This window comes from Amblyomma maculatum, chromosome 9 (genome assembly GCF_055883805.1).
Source record: "Amblyomma maculatum isolate TAMU_Amacu chromosome 9, ASM5588380v1, whole genome shotgun sequence".
NCBI lineage: Eukaryota > Metazoa > Arthropoda > Arachnida > Ixodida > Ixodidae > Amblyomma > Amblyomma maculatum.
In genome coordinates, this window is record NC_139352.1 from 95,842,455 (window position 1) to 95,855,834 (window position 13,380).

General features: G+C 44.1%; 1 pseudogene; it reads right to left on the reverse strand.

Moving 5' to 3' along the window:
* Window positions 1-8,157: 8,157 nt before the first annotated feature.
* The window catches only part of LOC146179788 (uncharacterized), a 148,009-nt pseudogene continuing 142,786 nt past the window's right edge, over window positions 8,158-13,380 (reverse strand).

Genomic DNA, 13,380 nt, shown 5'->3' on the forward strand with positions numbered 1-13,380 from the left:
ACCCCTTCTCCGGCGACCCTCAACCTTTCCCAACATCAAATCTTTCTCCAGCGACTCCTCTCTTCTCACCAGATGACCAAAGTAGCTGAGCTTTAACTTTAGAATTTGACCCTCCAATGAGCAGTCAGGGTTTATGGTCGACAATATTGACTGATTTGATCTTCTGGCAGTCCAAGGAACTCTCAAGAGTCTTCGCCAGCACCACAATTCAAACGCGTCAATTCTTCGGCGGTCAGCCTTATTCACAGTCCAACTCTCGCATCCATACATCACAACTGGAAAGACCATAGCACGAGTTATACGGATCTTGGTTCGCAGACTAATGTCTCTGCTCTTTACTAGGCGGTCAAGGCTAACCATTGCTCTCTTTCCCAGAATCAGGCGTCTCCTAATTTCATGGCTGCAGTCTCCTTCCGAGGTAATCTTGGAGCCCAAGAAGAGAAAATCTGTCACAGCTTCCACTTCTTGTCCCTTGATGCTCCAGGACTTGATAGGGCAAGACGCCATGATCTTTGTCTTTTTAATGTTCAGCTTAAGCCCAAACTTCTCACTCTCTTCTTGTACGCGCATCAGAAGTCTCTTGAGTTTCGCTTCACTTTCTGCCATTAAAGTGGTATCATCCGCATATCTAAGGTTGTTGATACGTTTTCCAGCAATCTTCACTCCAGCTGAAGACTCGTCCAGACCAGCCTTCCTCATGATGCACTCTGCATATAGGTTAAATAGGCAGGGCGACAGTATGCAGCCTTGCCTCACTCCTTTCTCAATCGGAAACCAATCAGTAAGACCATGCCCAGTTCTGACTGTGGCCTCTTGCCCTTCATACATGTTCCTGAGGAGACAGATGAGGTGAATTGGAACTCCCATCTCTTGGAGAGCTTGCCACAATCTGCTGTGATCTACGCAGTCAAACGCTTTCGCATAATCAATAAAGCAGAAGTAGATGGGTTTCTGGAACTCTCTTGCTTTTTCCATGATCCAGCGAAGGTTGGCAACTTGGTCTCTAGTTCCTCTGCCCTTGCGAAACCCAGCTTGCACGTCCGGAAGCTCCCGATCCACATACTGCTGCAGCCTACCTTGGAGGATTTTCAACATCACCTTGCTAGCATGCGAAATAAGCGCGATCGTGCGGTAGTTGAAACAATCTTTGGCACTGCCTTTCTTTGGAATGGGGATGTAAAATGACCTCCTCCAATCCTGTGGCCACTGCAGGGTTGTCCAAATCTTCTGACATAATGTATGCAGAATGTTAACAGCGTCATGGTTGAGGTTTTGAAGCAACTCAGCTGGAATGCCATCAATTCCGCTAGCTTTGTTCTTAGCAAGGCTGGCTAAGGCCCATTCAACTTCACTCTTCAGGATGCCCAGCTCGAGATCAGTGATCACAACCGTCTTATGTTGGGTTTGCACATTCGGGTCCTTCTTGTACAGTTCTTCTGTGTATTCCTGCCACCTCTTCTTTATCTCTGCGGCTTCAGTGAGGTCCTTGCCTTGTTTGTCCTTTATCACGCCCATCTTAGCACAGAAGCTTCCTTTGATATCTTTGATTGTCTTATACAGAGCTCTTGTGTTCCTTAATTGGCTGTTGTCCTCAACTGCTTGGCACTGTATGTTCAGGAAGGCATTCTTATCTCTCCTTGCTATTTTCTGAAAATCCGCATTGAGAACCTTGTATCTTTCTCTTTCCCCCATAACTTTTGCCATCCTCCTTTCCTCAGCTATTTGCAAAGCCTCTTCAGATAACCAGTTTGCTTTCTTGCATTTCTTTTGCTTTGGAACTACCTTAGTAGCAACTTCTTGTATTATATCACGAACATCAGTCCACATCTCTTCGGGCTCTTTGTCTTCTAGATCTAATTCTTGAAATCGATTCCTCACTTCCACAGCATATTCTAATGGAACTTGATCCAGATTATACCTGAAAGGCCTTCTAGTTTTCTGCGTTTTCCTCAATCGAAGCTTAATCTTGGCAACAAGAAGCTGATGATCGGTGCCACAATCGGCCCCAGGCCTTGTTTTTACTGCTTGTATAGCGCTTCTCCATCTCTGTCGGCAAATAATATAATCGATCTGATTCCTGTACAGACCGTCCGGCGAAGTCCATGTGTACAGGCGCCTCTTGTGCTGTTGAAAATGAGTATTCGCTATGGTCAGGTTGTTTTCTTGACAAAACTCTACTAGCCTCTGCCCAGCTTCGTTTGGCTCACCAAGACCGAACTTGCCTGTAATTCCGGATATTTCTTCACTCCCTACCTTAGCATTCCAGTCTCCTATGAGAAAAACGACGTCTGATGATGGGGTGCGGTCTAAAAGGCATTGTAGGTCCGCATAAAATCTCTCAACGTCAGCTTCTATATAATATTATATTATTTATCCAATTTTTACCTTCTGTGTTTTTCACCTGTTGCTTAATGCTCTTTATTTCTACGTTCTTGTGACTAGCATACTTACTAGTTAGTTTCCTAGTTCTTTTCCTCCATTGTGAGTCAACGCTTTTTAAGTACAGGTACATAAATACCTTAGCTGCCCATCTGTTACTGTTCAATTTCCTCAGGCGTTCCTCATATAATATTTTACTCTGAGCTTCCCGTACTCCGAAAGATGCCCAGCCCATATCTTCCTGTATCGCGTCATTTGTGGTTTTGCCGTGGGCACCTAGTGCTAATCGGCCAACGGCTCTCCGATTTATTTCTGATTTCGACTGTACCTCTGATTTTAGGCACAAAACCGCATTTCCGAAAGTAGGTCCGGGCACCATAATTCCTTTCCAAATACCCCTCAATACCTCGTACCTCTTGTATCCCCACAATGCCCTATGCTTCATTATCCCGGTATTCCTTCGCCCTTTGGCCTTAAGTGATTGCTCATGCTTTCCAATGTATGCCAATCCTTCGTTTACCCATACCCCCAGATATTTATATTCTGCTACTCTGGGCATTTCATGGCCTTGTATACCTGCAAAACTGGCGCCCCTTTGCGCCGATGGCGCGCGTTACCGCCATGTTGGGGGATTCTGGATACAACGTCAGTACTATGGCAGTATATGATTAGTGACGCGCTAGTTGACATTTATCGTCATCTAAGATACTCAAATATTGCTCTTTACCTTGATATACACGAAAACGAGTTATGCATAACTAGAGAAACAAAGTGAGGGTGCCGCCTTCATAGAGTGTTTATTAATGCTGAACATTACTGGGCTCATGTGCACCACGTATGGAATGTGCGTACAGAAGGCGTCTGCAGCGCCTGTTTAGCTTATGTATAGTATAACAGCCACACGTGTTCGACATTGGATAGCTTGTGTGGAGTATAATTGCTCTTTACTAATTTTAGGTCTCAATTAACTGCTGTCAATTAGTTAATTGGGATTGAGTCAAATTTTAAGCAGCAAAATTAAGTCATACATTGTTGGATAGTTTATTACGAGTACAATTGCACTGAAATAAATTTATATTAATTTTACCATTAGTTAGTTAAACATGACTAAATTTAACTTTACACTACAACATATGTATATCGCCAGGTAGCTTATATCGAGTACAACTGCACTACACTAACACCGGTTTCCATCGGGCGAACAGGAGCAAGAGAAGCGAGCAGCCAGAGCAGCGCACGAGAGCACTGGGGACGCGCGTTCTCGTCTCCCCAATGGAACATTCAAGCTGCTCGGAGAGCAGCGTAGCGAGGGGGAGCACGTGACGTCAGGTGTCATGGGATCAAACTTTTAAGTAATGCCGAAAGTTGGGCGAGTTGGTTAACATTCATGATTGAAAATTGCGCGAAAGTACACGAAGGACGGAAGGAAGTAAGACACGGACAAGCGCTAACTCGCAACTGCAGGGTTTATTGCTGAAGCACGCAATAAATACAGGTCACATGAAAAAAATAACAGAAAAAACAAAAGGAGAGAGAAGAGAGAGAGAGAAGCAGCCTCCTAAATGGGAAGCTAGGTCATAACATAGGAAGTGACACACAGTAACACGTGCCACTCACTGCTGGGGTGGAAAAAAAAAAAAGGAAGATACACCTTAGTATAGATAAGTAAAGTCAATGTAAAGTACAGGCTAAGAAATCAAATTCGCAATCTACCAAATTAACCGACGGCTCGCTGACACACAAATTTTGACATTTTTTAATATGGCAGTAACACACAGTAACACACGTGTTACTGTGTGTTACTGCCTATGTTATGACCTAGCTTCCCATTTAGAAGGCTGCTTCTCTCTCTCTCTTCTCTCTCCTTTTGTTTTTTCTATTATTTTTTTCATGTGACCTGTATTTATTGCGTGCTTCAGCAATAAACCCTGCAGTTGCGAGTTAGCGCTTGTCCGTGTCTTACTTCCTTCCGTCCTTCGTGTACTTTCGCGTTATTTTCCATCATGGATCAAACTTTTCCCGCGTTCGCGTTGCCCGTATCCGCCAGCCGAACAACACTGTAGCCGAACGCCACCGCTGCCGTCTTCCGCCATTTTTCTCGACCGTCCTGCCCGGGCTCCGGGCGAATAACCAGAAGTGACGTCAAAAATGTCACGTGACTTCATCCGTTCTCCCTGTACTCCGCCGCTGGCGACGGAGCACCGAGGACTGCTCTCGGCTGCTCTCGGGACCCCAGAAGCGGGCCTCCTCTGCCAATAGAACCCAACGCTACTGCTCCTGTTCAACCACTGGTAGGCGCCGAAACTCGCGAGAGCACTTTTAATGCAGCTAAAAGTGATCCTGTTTGCCCAATGGAAACTGGTATAATTGTAGTTCTTACTTAATAGCCGTTAATTAGATAAATGTGATTGACAGTATGTTACTAATTAGGCCACAACTTGGAGTAAATTCAAAACCCAAATCTAAAGCACGCAAAAGCCATGTCAAACTGATAAAACCGCGCGCTAACCGAGCTAGCGGTTATCTATACACATAGATTAAGAAAACACGCAACGGAAGTGAAACGGTAGACCCTAATGATACTTATTAGCAGCACGTAAAAGACTTAAGTGCCCCGGTGTTTTTTTTTTTTTTTTCTTCACTGGGATCACGATACGAGGTCACTGGGAAGTTGCTACCAGATATTTAGTTCTTGTGGAGAGGTGATAAGTGAATCCCGCAGTTAGATCGTAGAAAAAGGCCCAAAATGAGCTGTTTGCTTATCTTGTATTTGGCTTCTTCATGGTCTGGTAGCAGTTACGGCTCAGTGCGTCAGGGATCAGCTAGTAGTTTCTCACGCGGGACTAGCTCTGCGCTTAGCTCTGCGGCTTCGTGTGCACGTTCTTTTTTTTTTTTTGTCCTTAACGCTCAGTTTGCTTTTATACAAGTCTTACGCATTTTTCTTTTTCGAAACGTCACAAGCAAACGGATCTGAAGCGAACCTTCAGCTAGCTCGACCCACACAGTCGCGTAAATCCGTCATTTACCGCTGTCGGCGAGTCTTCGCATACTTTGCGGACATCAATCTCTCAAGCGGAATTGTCCAAACGATGGTATGCACCCACAGTGCAGCATCGGCAGTCATGGTTAGGCCGCTGTTCTGATCACGCGTAGCACCGAAATTCGAGCAGCAATACAAATTATCAGGCTATTCTTTAGCTCGTACAAGCTACACCAGGGCTGCTAAGCGCGCAATAGTAGAGGGCGGCAGATTAATTTTCAGCCCCTGGGGATCTTTAACGAGCTGCCACCTATATTTGTTTGCACAGTGTAAGAGGGAAAACAAAGCCAAAATATACAAATCCCAGGCGTGCGCATGAATGGTGATGTATATAATTAGACACGCTTTAATAAACTGGACTGTGCAGACAGTTCGCAGTGCTCTGAGCACGTGGCTCAGAGCGGAATGGCTATTATATTAACGCCCGCGTTGCATTGTTTTCATGCGGCCAATATGCTCACTGAACTGACAATCTATTTGAGCATTTTTCGGAATTTACCGCAGCGCGCTTTCTCTTGACATCTAATTCAGCTGGCTGCTTCGATGGGCGGTTGAACTCTAACGATTGTGCAGGACATAGAGAACATGCATTCAAGCGTCTGCTTAACGCAGCCTGATTGAGATCGAAAGCTTCTCTATGGTCACGCAGTTTTCATAACGCTCTGGCGCAGTGGTTTCAGAACATGTAGACTTGCTTGCTGTCGGCGCGGCGAACAACTTTTTACTACAAGTAGCGAAGACCCTTATCGCTATGAAATGAATGGTAGATCGCGTCCGTTGTTGCCGTTGAAGAATTTTTTACTCCCCCCCCCCCTCCTCCAGTGCAGCAAAAGTTCCCACGACCCATCATGCAGGCGCATATATGCATACATGACATCAAGCTGAAGGCAGGGAACTAAACCGGCACGAGCCAGCTCAGTTGCCGCGAAAGGCTTGCGAACCCCGTGCTCCACGTCCGCCTCAGTAACTTATCACCAGCGCAGGGTGACCCGTAAAATATATCAATTTCGGGGTATGGTTCTTCTCAACGGGCGATGGTCGTGAAAATTACATTGCGGAAAAAACTACAGCACTGCGGTTAAGTATACGCAGTATACGCTTAAGAGCGAAAGGGGAGAATGCACCTTTACAGGAGAGTGTTTTCTAAGTGCATCGTCATTGTCATCCCTACCGTCCTGATCATCACTATCGTTACTATGATCATTATCAACTAAATGCACCGTCATTGTCATCGCCACTGCCATCCTTTTCAATGATTGCAGCGTCATCATCATCGCTACTATCATCATTAATATTATCTGTCATCGCTACTAGCACCATCACTGTAGACAAGGAGACTTACGATCGGTTCCTCACGAGCTCGGATTGGAGTAGTGGTTTTAGCGCTCGGCTTAGGACTGAAGGATAGCGGTTCGATTCCCGTTTATTTGAGTTCGTGTGGACATTTCCTGTGAACGTTTCCTGCGGACACTTCCGTCTACACCACCCTTGAACTGAGAACTTTTAGACTATACACCGAGTTTAGGAGAGGAGTGACCCACAAGAACATAATTTCTTGTTGAGTTTTGAACAGGAAAAAAAAAAAAGAATCGCCAAAGGCATTCTTTACGTGCAAGTTTCTTTAATAACCTTCACCTTGCAGCCAACGCCACTGTGAGAAGTTGTACAAATGAAGCGAACTCACTAACTATTAACACTAACAAGACGAAAGTCGCCCTCATTACTGCTGCCCAAAAACATACAAGTTGTAGCTTCGTCCCGTGCATTGCTAAAGACAAGATTGCTCTTGTGCCGGAAACATCTTAAAAAAACACACACACACACATTTGGTGTGGATTTCACATGTGAAGCATATGCTTTCTAAGTTAGGTTTGGTTTGGTTTGCGGGGTTTAACGTCCCAATGCGACTCAGGCTATGAGAGACGCCGTAGTGGAGGACTCCGGAAAGTTCGACCACCTGGGGTTCTTTCTAAGTTAGCCAACGTTGTTGGGCTACTGCGCAACTTCCGGCATGTCCTACCTACAAAAGTTAAGTTACTTCTATATAATTGCCTGTTTTCATCGCAAACAGATTACTGTTATTTAGTCTTGAATACAACATCAGAAGAAACTATAGAATACAGTTACTTCAGCTCTCTGCCAGCTTGCGGGAAATGCACCACTGCCTTTTTTTCACGTGTTCAGTGTGTTACCTTTCGGAAAATCATATAGCTACCGATTGATAACACTATAAAAGACATGCCTGAAGTTCAATAATAAAGCTTTTTTGTCTCTGTTTAATCTAAACCGACATCATGGCATGCAATACTCTATGCACAACCAAGACTCACGGTTAGTTCCATTTTCTATGATGTGTCATGGCATGGAACAGCATAGAAGATCGCATAATCAGATTTCTGAATGAGCTCAACTCAAAAGGTGTAAATTTAGATATGAAACCACCGGAAATAAAAGAGCATCTACTGACTTCTTTTTAAATGTGCGTCCTGGCTAGCACATGCTTGGGTAAACATTGATAATGTTCCTAGGAAATTCTACACCTTATTGTGTTTATGTACATATTATGCGCCTTGTTGCTTGGACTGCAATAATTATGTCAGAACCATTTCAGCGTTTTATGTGATGGCACTTTTTGCTGCACTGTATGCAAACAATTTGTAAGGGCACATAAGTCCTGTCAAGCTGTGCCCTGCATTTATTTGTATGGAATGCAGAATAAATTCGATTTGGAGTTTCACTCACTTCTCGAAGCCGACGCCGTACTCGGTCTTCCTGTGTTTGTTAGCGATGTCCATGACGTGCCGCAGGGCCGGCGGGTAGGGCTCCCCCAAATCCGCTGCCTTCTGCACGTGGATCTCCTCCAAGACGGTGTAGTCGCACAGGCCGTCTTCCGGAAACAAAGTCGCCTCGTCCGCCTTCGGGCCGAGCGTGCACACCAGCGTGTGTGGCGGTATAGGGCGCTCTGCGGACGTATAGAACAGTGAAGATTCTTGCGCAACTCACGAAAACAGTGTAAAGAGACTTCAATCCACTGTTTCTTTCCGGCAGCTTTCTTCGATCACCACTGAGAGGTTCTTCCAGTGTAGGAGTACGGTGACAAGTAGCTCTTTTGCTTGCGTACATCTTTTCTTGTCTACATACAAATGAAAATGAACCTGACACGCTTAAAAATTGCATAATTTTAGACAAGACCGATGCATATACTTACGGGTCGTGGTTACTGGCGTTCCTGGAAAGAGAACGCAGAAAGTGAGATAGCTTGTTGCGTTGTAAATGTGTTCTATTTGGGCGGGCTTCACGTATAGAATAATGTGGAAGCTCTAGCCGCTACAACATTGTCATATATTGTTGGATAGGTTACGTCGAGTATAATCGCGCTGAAGAAACTGTAGTGAATAATTAATTACCGTAATGAGTTCATCGTAATTAAAATTTAATTATCGTTTATGCTTCAGCATGAAGTCTTCTATCGTTGGGCATCTTACATATATACGGCCGTAATGCTTAATATTTTTGTACTGCATCTCTTCAGCTGATATAATTTGCCAGGTGGCCACGTATTTGTCAAAGATCTGGAAGCTTGCAACATTGACGCAGTTTTCTTTAATAGCCGCAGGCGCCACCCCTATCCGTATACACTCAAAATTTGACTAGTCAGAACCGCCGTTCTTTGATACGTGAGCCCTTGGAAGTTTCGCAACTGGTAGTATTGAAGGGCTGTGATACGAAAGTCGCTGCGGGACCTAGGGGTAGCGTGTCTGTCAGGGTCACGGACGATTCGACTTTCATATCACAGGAGCTGCACAGGTTGGCAGCTCCTTTAAGAAACTCGACCATTTCACGTAGTCTCGTGACGTCAGATAACATGACAACCAATTACTGCTCTGCCATGTCATCTGCCAAAGTAATGCCCAGGATTTTCCTCGTGTGCCTTCTTCGAGATCCGAGATTCGATTTCCCTTCTAATCTCCCACACTACATGAGCTAGCCGAGTTGACAGCTGACAATTAGATGTCACGTGTTATCTACGTTACGCATCCCGGCAACCAACCACGACCCAGCCGTCTCGCCTGCAAGTTACCACCTGCCCGAGAAACGCTCGATTTTGCATCCACAGCGGTAACGGATTTTCTGCAGAAGGCCCTTGACAATCGCGTTAAACATGACCATTCTAACGCCGCTACTCGTCGATGTCTTCGAGTTGTTGCTCGTGCTCCTTGTACGTAGTCCGTGCAGGCAGCTCGCGAACTTTAAATACGAGTCACTAGGCGGAATAGATTTGTAATGCAGAATCTATTTGACATGGCAAGGTTACTGCAAAGAGCCTATGGCTGGCCATTTTCGTAAATTTTGGAAAACAATGTTTTTCAAACTAGAGCTTTCTATGAAGTTAATTTGTTCGTGTATATAGAAATTCCACTTCAACAATCAAAGTATACGTCGATCTCCTCTCAGAAGGCTCTCTGTTTTCGCTATTTTTAATTTTGCATTCGTCAAAAGCGCTCGCTATTGGTGCTCAATGGCAGTCTCATTGCTATTCGAAGTGAAATGAGGACATGTTTTGAGGGAAACATTTTGGTGTTCACTAAAAATTTGGACCTTTCCCTTCAATAATTCCAGAACAGTAACTTATATTACAATATTTCATGGTTACCTCAGAGCTGATGTCTCAATAGTTCCATAATAGTAGCTTATATTACAATATTCCATGGTTGCCTGACAAAGCTGAGGTCCGAGATAGCTTGCCTTGAATAGACTTCTAGATGCGTCGTCCTTGTTTTAATTATTTCACATCGGTCCTTTTCACCAACAATCTCTTCTGATTTCACAAGCAACTTCTGATCTTTGTCGGTTAAGTTCATTTGTTCACATCACCATACCGCAATAACATTACACTTCCTCTGTAAGCTATCACTGACGCCTACGTCCCTCAGTAAGAACCTAACCGAATCAAAATTTAATGCAAACATTGGTTAATGCCCATTAAAAAAAATATCTGATCACTTTACATCGAAGGCAATATCGAATTTGTTCTGCATACGTTCATCTGGGCTCTTAAGCAACTTTTGCTTCTACCTGTAAATATCTGGGCATAATTTGATCGGCTACTTTAACGCGGCCATCAAGTATCACGACTCTTGCTGAGTATTGCTAATTTTCGTTTTGCTACTCATTTATTCAGTTATTAACGCATCAAACATTCTGTCATATATGAGAATTCGCTTTAACAATACGGGGCCATGCTCATCTGTCTATCCGTGTTATTTATTCCGATTACTCGTAGTTTGCCACGACGTATGCCTTAAAGTGCAGAGCCTCCTTCGCTAACATCGCAGCGTGACGAAAATACCTCGAATGTGCCTTTTCCATAATTTTTATCACATGTCTGTAAGAGAAGGAATTATGCCACGTATTGGTCACCAAGGGAGCCATCGAGCTTCTGTCTCCAAGTACTGCTCAGCTCCGATTATTGATTGTAAAATCGTCTCGGGACTGGAATGATTTACAACTTGAAGCCGTGCGCCTTATCAATTCCATCCAATTCCAGAAAAAAATCGAGACCACCATCTTGTAACTGTCTTGTTAACCCTTATGAATGCCCCGTGCTCGGGGCCTTTGAGATAAAATAAATAACTGTCGCTGCGGCCTCACTTTCACAGCAGGGGTGATAACGCGGATATGACTCTGTTCGAAATTTTGTATGGTCTTTCTTCTTGATGCTTGATGGAAAGAAATAAACGGGTTAGGTGTGGGACAGTAATCTCGAAAATAAGAATGGAATGGCAGATATGACAGCTGATACAGGTTCACTAGAACACGCATCATTCCGCAATGATATATTTTCCCAGTGAATGCTGGTAAAGTAAGCTAAAAGCAGCATATCGACAGCTACGCAAAGTAATGTTCGGTCGGAACCACCTATGATTTTGTTTTTCGCTGACTACTGGCGCAAGACCGCCCATGTGTGCTTATTTAGACCGTCTGCAACAAAACTTCTCGAATTATATAACAAAACTGGCCGATTAATGCTCCGTTTGCTTTGTGTTGCTGCTAGTGAGAATGAATGCTTTTGAAAGAAAATGCCACTTCGTCGGCGCGCCTTTGTTTCCCATATGCGTGGTACAAATGGTATATAGAGAAGATGGTACTAGCATGTGGTGCATATTTATAGGAATTAGACTACAATTAAGTGAAAACGGGAGGTTAATAAGCTGCAGACTTTTTTTTTTTTGGTAGAGTTCTGAAAGTGTTTTTGTGTTAGGCAAATACGCGTCGTGAAAAACGGTTAGTCGCCCCTCTACCAATTTGTTATCTCGTACAACAGATGCCATTTTTGACTGCCTGCCATCGCCCTCATTGGCTGCTAAGACCTCTTGTTTTGTATGAAAAACGTATACCGTGGTTGATCAAAAGTCAGGCTGAACCGTGTTTCCAATCAGTTCAAGACGGTCTCTGGGGATACTTCCGGTTTGGGTTCGGCTCCAGGAGGAAAAATACAAGGGTTCAGTTCCGGATAAAAATTCGTATTCAAATTTGTTTCCAGTGCGATACCCCACAGTGATAGTTTCCAAAATAAAGTCATGGTCGCATATGTATTGAAATCCCGAGTATTGCAAAAAAAAAAAAAAAAAAAACTGAAGGACGCTTAACCCTCTCATGCATATGGGCCTCACATGAGGACACATACGGAGTAATTTCGACCACCTGGGAATGTTTTAACGTGCGCTGACATCGCACAGCACACGGATGCCTCTTCGTTTCGCCTCCTACGGCTCCTCTTTCTCTCTTTCCACCTTCACTCCCACCTTCCTTCCTTCCTTCCCTTACGGCGCGGTTGAGGTGTCCACAGACAACAAGTGAGACAGTTACCGCGCCTTTCCCTTCCTCTAAATCAATCAATCAATCAATCAGTCAATCAATCAATCACATTCACTTGCTGGGAGCGTGTGCCTAGCCGCATGGAGCCCTCAGCTGAGGACATGTCAAGCTTCCTAATATGTTTCACAGATGACACTAGCCTTTGATAGTTAAGGCGAATGCCTTTAATGGCTGATGCTGTCGTGGACAAAACGTGTCCCGCTTTTCCGGGCGCTCTGATTGGTCGAGGCGGGGTGACGTCATAGAGGTCTCGACCAATGAGAGCGCCACCACACTATGCGCGAATGCGTGCCTTATATGGTCATATGCCAATCAATGGTCAATTACTAATTATTGACTAATTAAAATAATTAACTAAATAATTCATTATTAGGGGATAATCTACAGAATGACTAATTAATTAGATATTTTGTTGGCTAAATAATTAAATAATTCTGATTCGTGCCAGTTGCGTAGCAGAATGCGGCACTTAGGCTTTCGCCTCTTGATTTATTTATTTATTGCATACTGCCAGCCTGAATGTCAGGCTTTAGGCAGGAGTGGGGGGTACAGAAGAATACAATTCACGAGAATACATAGTACATTCAGTCTTGCGAATGACGACAACGAAAAAAAAGGCATATCACTCGCACAGAGCAAAAAGAACGAAAAAGACTTTGGCCGCTAATTGCCTCGTAATTTATTTAAATGCCTGGCTTAATGGGAAAGAGGCTTGCTTGAAGCCATTGGATGTTCATAAGAAACAAAAAGAATAAATCGAGAGGCAGTGGCTCTGTCCCAATATAAAATATATATGCGCAAAGTACGACTCCTATTTAATGTCACCCAGTTTTGTTGTCGTTTTTTTCTTGGCCGTGTCTAGTATTCATGAAAAAAAAAGCATGTGTCCTGAAATGGGGATAGTATGCATGAAAAGCGCAGCCTCATATATTGAGCCACTTAACAAAAACTCGCTTGCAGAATTCCAGACCTAGGCTCAAAGCACCTGTATTTTCCCGCGCTTTCCAAGCGCGGTGCAGGCTGTCTTGGCTGGAACTTGGTTGCGTGTAAATGTCGCACTTTCATTGACCATGGAAAAAAGT